Below are 9,187 nucleotides of genomic sequence, written 5' to 3'. Positions count from 1 at the left end.
TGTGTGCAAATGGGCTGCCGCGTTTCCTGCATTACAGCTGTAAAATGCTTTGGGATATTCTGAGGTCATGAAAGGCGCTATGTAAATGCAAGTCTTTCTTTAATGTGTTCGTGGGCCATGTGATGGCTCCCACATACATGAATGCAGGTTTTAAAGGTTTTATTGTACAACTTAACTTGCGAGTCATATTATATATTCATATGTCTGTGATTAGGTAATAAAGCAATCTATTTTGAAATAGGAGGGCTATCAGATTCTGAAACACATTTAATGCCTACCTTTAAAGATTTTGCAGTTAGGTACTTTAATCGGATTTATTCCCCGGCTGAAATGAAATCGTATAATCTGAATGACATCTGCAATAAAATATATACTCGTTATTTCTTAAAGTCAGTATACTACATTCAGATTTATCGCAGTGATTGGAGGGAGCAACTGCCGTTGATACCAAACGGAAGAACAGGAAGTGTGTTTCAGCCAGGGCAGTTATGCTATCACTGAAATCTATTGTCCTGTTTGATTTTGGTGTGCTACGCTTTAGTGGAACATTTGATGAAGATGTGGATTTGCATTATTCACCAGATGGTGAGGATTTGAGCACATTGTGGGTTAGGTTGATTGGCCATGATAAAAATTGGTCCTTAGTGTTAGGGGGGATTAAATATGTGGGGTTACGGGGTTACAGGGTTACGGGGATAGGGCTTGGGTGGGATGGCTGTCGGTGTAGGGACCGGGTGCTAGGGTTTGGATGATCAGCCATGATCTCGTTGAATGGCGGAGCAGGCTCGAAGGGCCGAATGGCCTACTCCTGCTCCTATCTTCTATGTTTCTATGTTTCTATGTTTCTATTATTAAAAAGCAATTGTCCAAAGTCCCTGTTCTACGGGATCATCTAGAAGGGAGCATTTGATAGAATGGAATGCAAGAACCACGCATGGTGGTGCAGTTGACAGTGGACCAGGTTCTCCTGCAACGGCGAGATCGGCGACGCACGCCATGAATTTTGCCGCCTAGCGCGACGAGCACGCCGCTGATAACTTACTCCTTATTTTCCTGCATTTCTAATGAGAATACGCTGCAGCGAGCATGGCGGCAAATCAGAAGTGGCATGCCATTTTTCTCCAGTGATTCAACGAATACATACGATGCAAAGTATTTCACCTTGATGGGGGAGCAGGGGTGAGCTGCTAGAAATAGCGACAGGAATCTCCCACAGCTTCTCCACCTTCACAATTAATGATTGAGGAAAAATTAAACCTTGGACTGAAGCAGGTTGGGGCTCTAATTAATTCCAGCTCTTTTCTAATGTTGAGCAAAAGTAAAGGAAATGTTATTAGATTGGCAGGTCCTTAAAACATGGCATTTCATACAGATACAGTATATTTTTATTTAATTATGAGGGAAGTGATAGAACCAGCGTTATTTAACAGTCCTTCAACCTCTTGACTTTAGGGACCGATATTCTTTGAAGCAGCTTTTGCTGCACCCTCCGGCTCAGTTTATTTGTACAAGTGTTTCTGTCGGTGTTTCGAAACAATTATACTCGTCATAGCAACAATCAATGCTTACTGAGAAACATAATTTTTGAAAAGAAAAGAATTGTTAATAATACGCTTCTATTGACATGACAATGCAATGGTTTAACAAGTCTGGATCTGCAAACACATTAGCAGGGCTATGGGGAAAGATCAGGGGAGTGTGATTAATTAGATAGCTCTTTCAAAGAGCCAGCACTGGCACGATGGGCTGAATGGTCTCCTTCTGTGCTGTGAGATTCCATTATTGTCACTCGCTAGGTCTCTTTCTAAGTATGTTTCTGAGAATTTATTTCAAATATTATATACTTATGTCACGTGTTTTTGATTTGTGTATATTTTGTATTTTTTGGTATTAAATTTCATTTATCATTTGTCTATCCAATTGCATAGTTGACCTGAAACATTTGGAAAAAAAATTTCTGCAACCCCTGTCTTTGCGGCTCGCCTTGTTTTAGTCATCAGCAAATTTGATCAGTTTACAGCTGGTTTCGGTATTGAGTTCATGAGAAACAGCAAGCCCATGCAAACTCCACTCACCATTTCTCCCCAGTCTGACAATACACTTCTCACATGTAAGTTTGGTATCCTTTTTTTAAAATCTAGGATTTCGGCAGATTTTAGTTCAATTGCGGTTGTCAAATGATTTCTGACAGTTTAAATAAATTGTTACATAGCAGATGCCACCATGTATGCTGCCTATCTACAAAGAAGTTAAGGAGGTTTGTCAGGCAGGGCGGTAGATCTTGACTTTGTGCAATAGTGTAAAATGGGTGATAGCTGGCGGGCAGAACATTCTATATCTCTCCCAATTTTTATTTCCATTGAACCCATTTTACACTATCACACAAAGTCTACCCCAGGTAACCATACTTTTCTTACGTTTCTTAAAGAGTTACTGATGTATGGCTATTTTTTTGGAATAGATCCAGTTATTTTATCTGTATTTGATATTGGGCTTTAGGATCTGTAGAAGCTTGAGTCCGATTTGTATTAGTATTAATTTAGCTTGTTTCCAGCCATGCAGAACCTTACCATTGTCCATCAATTCCTCTAGGATGATAGAGCCATGCCACATAAATTGTTGCCCTCATGTCCTTCAGCATCCTAGGATATATACGATATGGCTGAGGGAAATGTTAGTCTGAACTTGTCCCTGAGTAATCCAAATATCCTTGCCATGCCAATCTGAACATTTTTATCCCCACATCTGGCAATTTAGTGGTATTGCATTCATTATACTTCCTAATGTTAAAAATGTTCAACAGATCAGTAAAAATATTGAAGTACATTTTTATGTTCACTAACATTCCAAACCTCATCCAAAATGATGGCAGAAGCTACAACATTATACTGTAGTCATTTACTTTTCAGGAACTTATTTATGTTCCATTTTTTTAACATATGATAGAAAAGCTCCCCACATTCCATTACATTTTTTAAGGATCACTCCCATTAAGAACCTTCAGGAGTTCACCATCAGGAGTGGAGTATCAGCCTAGGTTAAATCCTCAAATTCTGGGGTAAAGGTTGAACCTACTAACTCAGAGGCAAGAGAGCTGCCAACTAAGGCAAACCTCCCAGCTCTCAGCTCAAGCTTTAATAATGGATAACCTGAAGCAACCTCAATCTCATTTAGAGTGTCCGCCGTGGCTCAGTGGGTAGCACCCTCACCTCTGTAAGACAAAGGTTGTGGGTATCAAGTCCCAGTCCAGAGACTTGAGCACTAAAATCTAGGCTGACACTTCAGTGCAGTATTGAGGGAGTGCTGCACTGTCGGAGGGGCTGTCTTTCAGATGACACGTTAAACCGAGGCCCTGTCTGCTCTCTCAGGTGGACATAAAAGATCCCATGGCACTATTTCGAAGAAGAGCAGGTCTGGTGTCCTGGCCAATATTTATCCCTCAATCAACATCACTAAAACAGATTATCTGGTCATTATCATATTGTTGTTTGTGGGAGCTTGCTGTGCACAAATTGACTGTCGCATTTCCTACATTCAAAAAACAAGTACATAATTGGCTGTAAAGCGCTTTGGGACATCCGGTGGTCGTGAAAGGTGCTATATAAATGCAAGCCTTTCTTTCTTTCACTGAGGTGTTTACATGATGTAATAAATCACAAGATAACAACAACAATAACAACTTGTATTTATATAGCGCCTTTAACGTAGTAAAATGTCCCAAGGTGCTGCACAGGAGTATTATAAGACAAAAAATTTGACACCGATCCACATAAGGATAAATTAGGGCAAATTACCAAAAGCTTGGTCAAAGATGTAGGTTTTAAGGAGCGTCTTAAAGGAGGAAAGAGAGGTAGTGAGGCAGAGAGGTTTAGGGAGGGAATTCCAGAGCTTCGGGCCGAGGCAACAGAAGGCACGGCCACCAATGGTTGAGCGATTATAATCAGGGATGCTCAAGAGGACAGAATTAGAGGAGTGCAGATATCTCGGGGGGTTGTGGGGCTGAAGGAGATTACAGAGATAGGGAGTGGCAAGGCCACGGAGGGATTTGAAAACAAGGACGAGAATTTTAAAATCGAGGCGCTGCTTAACCACAAGCACAGGGGTGATGGGCGAACGGGACTTGGTCCGAGTTAGGGCATGGGCAGCCAAGTTTTGGATGACCTCAAATTTACGTAAGGTGGAATTTGGGAGGCCAGCCAGGAGTGCGTTGGAATAGTCAAGAGTAGAGGTAACAAAGGCATGATGAGGGTTTCAGCAGCGGATGAGCTGAGGTAAGGGCGGAGACGGGCGATGTTACGGAGGTGGAAGTAGGTGGTCTTTGTTATGCTGCGGATATGTGGTCGGCAGCTCATTTCAGGGTCAAATATGACACCAAGGTTGCGAACAGTGTGGCTCAGCCTCAGACAGATGTTAGGGAGAGGGATGGAGTCAGTGGCTAGGGAACAGAGTTTGTGGCGGGGACCGAAAACAACGGCTTCGGTCTTTCCAATATTTAATTGGAGAAAATTTTTGCTCATCCAGAACTGTATGTTGGACAAGCAGTCTGACAATTTAGACACCGAGGAGGGGTCGAGACAAGAGGTAGTGAGGTGTCGACAGCGTACATGTGGAAACTGACACTGTGTTTTCAGATGATGTCACCAAGGGGCAACATGTAGATGTGAAATAGGAGAGGGCCAAGGATAGATCCTTTGTCTAAGCCCCCCGTATAAAATTACAGCTGTATATCTATTATTATATAATATAATAATGTTGAATGTTCATGGAATTGTTTTATATTATTCTGGGCAGTTATTTTAAATTACTGACAATAGTTGTTATGGTCACGTGAATCATTGTATTCTGTGCAGTTTATCCATGGTGATATCTTCACTGAAAGCTTAGCAATTGTCATCTATCACTGGAAGTGATAATCAGTAGTTGATTACTGAGAAATAATAAAGTCGGTATGTAATATACAATTTATAACAGTCGGATTCTGCAATATCTGTAGGTCCGGAGATTTCCTCTCCTCGGTGGGATACAGTGATGAGCTGCAGTGGGTTTAGCATTGGGGAGTTCCAGTAGTGTACGGAGTTCAGTTTGATGGGATACAGTGATGAGCTGCAGTGGGTTTAGTATTGGGGAGTTCCAGTAGTGTGCGGAGTTCAGTTTGATGGGGAGTTGGATAACATCTTTTATTCTCCGTACTCATTCTACTCGTAGGGTAAGATTTTGGGCATGCTTGCAAGATGTTTCTTCAGCAACCCTTCAAGCCGTCACCTCAAGTTTCAGGATTCCATTGGGTTCTCTTAATTTATCCTTTTTCAGATGGTGGATTTAGATGATGCTTCAAAGAAGGCTTTCCACTCATCGACTGCTATCATCCCTTCAATGGTCACTGTCTCCAGCTCTTTCTGCTGAATTGTTATTTTGGACCCATTGGCCTAGCCAGCGCGAACTGGGTGCAGGGAGCGATCCCGGTGTTGGAACAAGTAGGCCTGAGGCACACCCGATATTGAGCCTCGGGCCTCATTAGACCAGCGAACTGCAAACACCTGCTGGGTGTCCCAAGGCAGCTCGCTGGCGAAGAATTCAACTTTGGGCCACTGCGTCACTGGCAGTGGCCCTCAGGTAGGTCATGGGAGAGGAGGCGGGGTGATCGAGAGGGAGAGAAGTCAATCGTTAAGGATAGGGCTAATCGGAATGATCGGGACAGGAAGGGGGAAATCGGGAGGGGAGGGGGACACAATTGGGAGGGGGTCAAGCAAGGGCCATCAATGGTCTTTGGCAGTGCAGTGGAGCCTGGAGCAGCACTCCTGTACCTCCCGGATCCACATCAGTCCAATGTTTTTTAAATTTTATTTACCTTTTTGGTGGCAGCCTCTAATGGTCCCTTTGAAAATGGCTGTTTAGACTGCATGTAGACCATGTTTCCCAGAACGAGGCTGACCTGTTTCAGATGCGGGCCCAGGATGCCTCTTTTTCTGCCTTTAGCAATATGGCGGGTGGTGCGCTTCTGGCACGCAATGAGCCCGCGCACCCTGCCAACCATATTGGATGCTTACAATAGCAAAATACTGTGGATGCTGGAAATCTGAAATAACAACAGAAAATGCTGGAAAAACTCAGCAGGCCAGGCAACATCTGTGGAGAGAAATTAGAGTCAACGTTTCGGGTCAAAACCCTTCGTCAGGACTGAGAGAAAAGGCAGGAAATGAAACAAAAGGCAGTTTGGGGGCTGGGAAATGGGGGAGGGGATGAAAGAAGAGACATTGAGATATTCAAGGTGAGACGAGATGGTAATAGGACAGGTTGAGAAACAGACTTTTCCTTTTTTTTCTCTCTCCCACATGGCAGCTGTCTTTCACTCTGCCGACGCATTTCACACTTCATTTAGAGCCATTGACTCTATTTCTTTACCTATCCTATTACTATCTCGTCTCACCTTGAATATCACTTAATGTCTCTTCTTTCATCCCCTCCCCCATTTCCCAGCCCCCAAACTGCCTTTTGTTTCATTTCCTGCCTTTTCTCTCGGTCCTGACGAAGGGTTTCGACCCGAAACGTTGACTCTATTTCTCTCTCCACGGATGTTGCCTGGCCTGCTGAGCTTTTCCAGCATTTTCTGTTGTTATATTGGATGCTTAAGTGTCCATTTTGTGCCTGAAAAACAAGCGCGGTGCCATCAAATTGAAGGCCATTTTTTACTGATAAACCAAGTGAAGATAGTTTGGGCCTCCCAATGTCACCTTTGGGCAGGTGGCGCAGCACCTCCGCCAACTTCGCAGCTGTTTTGGGCGAAAGTCAAAGGTCGCCCCTGTTAAGTCTTACTATAATCAATCTGTAATGATCAGATGCTCTGTATTATCTTTTTTCCTGTAGCATATGAGCCAATGGGAAGCAGAAGAAGGTTCAAGGATGGCCAATGGGCAGCAGTAGAGGTGATGACCAGTGAGATTAAGGGACAGTGCTGTGTGTTTTATAGATAACAAACCATCAGCTAAGAAGGAGCCCAGAGCATGGACTAAAAGTAAATTATATTCAGAAAAAAAATATTTATTAACACAGATACCAGCCATTGCTTATTCTTTCTCTGTTGCTTTGTTCCTCCTTAGATTCTCTGTTTTCTCTCTCTGTTATTTTGAAACAGATTCACTACTGTTGAAATTATTAAATAGTTTATTTTGGATTCTGAATCTCTGTCTCTTCTTTGGTCTCTGTCCTTGTATGGTTCGAAACACCCAACTATCATATTTCTGCAACCTGTGTATTGTAGGCTTGCTAATAACTAGAAGCACAAGCAAGCACTTGTTTGCACATGAACATTTTTCTGTGACTGTATTAGTGAATAAAATACTTCCTTTCAATCCTCCAAAACATATTTAAGGATGTGGTTCTTTAATTTCACCCTATACTGAAGGATTAAATCATTTTGCACCGGTGGGTTTTCTTCTTTATTGCACTTTAAATGAAAGCTATTTATATTTTCAACAAAATGGCCACGATCATTTTAAGCTATGAGATTTCAGACTTTTTTAACAAACTGATAAATATCAAAATGAAAGGGGGGGTCAATGAACTGGTCTGAACACAGTTTCATTTTCTGTGCACTCACAGTGGCGCGGCTTCATTATCTTGTTTATTTTTAAGTTTTATTTTTAGTTACATCCTCAGCAGCTGACCAATGATGTCAACCTGAAAAATGCCTTTGAATTTCACAATCATCTCACATATAAAACTCTGCATATGTTGTGGATCTGTCAGTTGTGTTTAGTGCAAAGGATCTGCCAGTCAGCAAATTCACGGGAGATTTTAAGTGTGATTTACCAGGTGTATTGGGTTTCATGTTTGCCGGTTTTTTATGCCTGCCTTTGTTCTCTTGCTTGAGCTGTATTGTTCCTTGCCACCTTCTGCAGGCAAGTATGTTTACATACTGAACCTGATCTATCAGGGCTTTGTAACGCCTACCAAGGCTTTTCTCACGTATTCAGCAACTGAGGCTGGCACCACAGACACCAGCGACTGGAGTGCCAGCACTGGCATTGCTTCAAAAGATTATTTCAATAAAATAGCATGGTAGGCAGTCTAAAATGAATGTCCTTGTCCTAGCCTTGCTTTCAATGGAATTAAAGCAAGTTCAATTTAAACCATTGAGCCACTCCATCATGGGCAGGACCGATACCTTCATGAGACTAGATTTATTGCATATTTTTTTTAGAAAGGTTGAGTGAAAGGTGGTTCTCTTCCAATTAGAATGGCTTGACTTATAGGTAACAGAAGTTTCCCCCATTATGTTAGTATCTCGAAAGCACCAATTGCAAGATCCGTTCAATACCTTTAGATTCCAACATTCTCAATGAATTATCTGGGTTCTACAAAATGATGCTGCTGATAGTCTCAGTGAGATTTGGATAGAAAAGTATATGTCTCTCCAGGTATATAATGCAACCCACAGTAAGAAGTATGATTGAATCAAGAATGGGTTTTTTTGTGCGGGGGAAAATGCAGGTGTGCAATGGGGAGAGGATCCCACATTTCCTGTTCCATATTTGCTGAAAGAATGATCTGGTGGGCAAGCCCATCTTACAATTGCATGGAGTTGTGCAGCAATAGTAGCATCGGTTTGGGAGTCCAGGGCCTCCTCAGTTTTTGTATAATAGTAGTGATTTGAGGCAAATCCTATGATGTAATTGTCCAGGTTGTTGAAGACAGTGTGGGAGATCTAGATAGGAAACATCAACATCAGATGTGTTGGTTTATTCATGAACAACGACCTTACTGTGGATGGTGGCACTGACATCATGGCTTTGACTGAAACTTGTCTCGCGGGGGACAACACCTTGCCTCTTACTGAAGCCTCTCCTCCTGCTTCTACTTTCCACCACTTGCCCAGCACAAACCGCCATGGTGGTGTGACCCTAATCAACAAATCACACCTTGGTCTCTCCCTCTACCCTTCTGGCATGTTCTCCTCCTTTGAGCACCTCACCTTGTTTCACCACTTGCACCTCTCATTTAAAATCCTCATTGTCTACTGCCCCTTCGAACCTCATCCCAAGTTTCTCACAGATATCCTCCCTCTTTTCCTCTCTCAACCTCTGTGCTGAGCAACTCCTCATCCTCAGCTAATTCAATCTCCATCTCACGTCACCATGCTCTCTCTCTCTCTTCTGAACTCAGTGCCCTCCTGTCCTCCCTAAACCTC

This window comes from Somniosus microcephalus, chromosome 12 (assembly GCF_052327205.1).
Source record: "Somniosus microcephalus isolate GS21.2 chromosome 12, FLI_Smic_1.0, whole genome shotgun sequence".
NCBI lineage: Eukaryota > Metazoa > Chordata > Chondrichthyes > Squaliformes > Somniosidae > Somniosus > Somniosus microcephalus.
Note: the sequence above shows the minus strand (reverse complement) of the source record.